Source organism: Coregonus lavaretus (genome assembly GCF_964263955.1).
Source record: "Coregonus lavaretus genome assembly, chromosome: 30".
NCBI classification, from domain to species: Eukaryota; Metazoa; Chordata; class Actinopteri; order Salmoniformes; family Salmonidae; genus Coregonus; species Coregonus lavaretus.
This window is the reverse complement of record NC_140017.1, coordinates 8,752,584-8,753,844: the sequence shown is the minus strand read 5'-3', so window position 1 is coordinate 8,753,844 and position 1,261 is coordinate 8,752,584.

Here is a 1,261-nt window from a genome sequence, read left to right as displayed (position 1 = left end):
TACTTGTTTTTTGCCTTCTTGAGTACTCCTTTCTGATTCTGGACAGAGTCACTGATATCACACAGAGCAGGGACCCTCACACTGTCTGGACATTCAGGGGAATTATGGATGCTACATACACATACACACTGAGGCCATCCAGTAAGAAGTCCACTCTCTGACCACAATCATGCAGCCATTACCTCTCCCAGACCTGTCTAAGCAGGAGTGAGGGAAGAATAGGGAAGCATAAAGATGGAATGAATGGCAAGAGACAAACAGAGAAACAGAGAGAGGAAAATAAAACTGTGGTGGGTGGGCAGCTTGCATGTCACTAATGAGTTGAGGAGATTACAGTGTGGTCACACAGTGTTCTGAAGACCAGAATGAACTCTATGGCTCCATTACCAGTAGTGCACAAGGGAACAGGGTGCTATTTGGGACGTACAGTGCATTCGGAAAGTATTCAGACCCCTTGACTTTTTCCACATTTTGTTACATTACAGCCTTATTCTAAAATGGATTAAATTGTTGTTGTTTTCCCCCTTCATCAATCTACACACAATACCCCATAATTACAAAGCAAAAACAGGTTTTTAGACATTTTTGCAAATCTATATAAAAAATAAAAAATACGGAAATATTTCATTTACATAAGTATCCAGACCCTTTATTCAGTACCTTGTTGAAGCACCTTTGGCAACGATTACAGCCTCAAGTCTTATTGGGTATGACACTACAAGCTTGGCACACCTGTATTTGGGGAGTTTCTCCCAGTCTTCTCTGCAGATCCTCTCAAGCTCTGTCAGGTTGGATGGGGAGCGTCGCTGCACAGCTATTTCCAGGTCTCTCCAGAGATGTTCGATCGGGTTCATGTTCTGGCTGGGCCACTCTAGGACATTCAGAGACTTGTCCGGAAGCCACTCCTGCGTTGTTTTGGCTGTGTGCTTAGGGTCGTTGTCCTGTTGGAAGGTGAACCATCACCCCAGTCTGAGGTCCTGGAGCAGGTTTTCATCAAGGATCTCTGTACTTTGCTCCGTTCATCTTTCCCTCGATCCTGACTAGTCTCCCAGTCCCTGCCACTGAAAAACATCCCCACAGTATGATACTGCCACCACCAGGCTTCACCATAGGGATGGTGCCAGGTTTCTTCCAGACGTGACGCTTGGCATTCAGGTCAAATAGTTAAATCTTGGTTTCATTAGACCAGAGAATCTTGTTTCTTATGGTCTGAGAGTCTTTATGTGCCTTTTGGCAAACTCCAAGCGGGCTGTCATGTGCC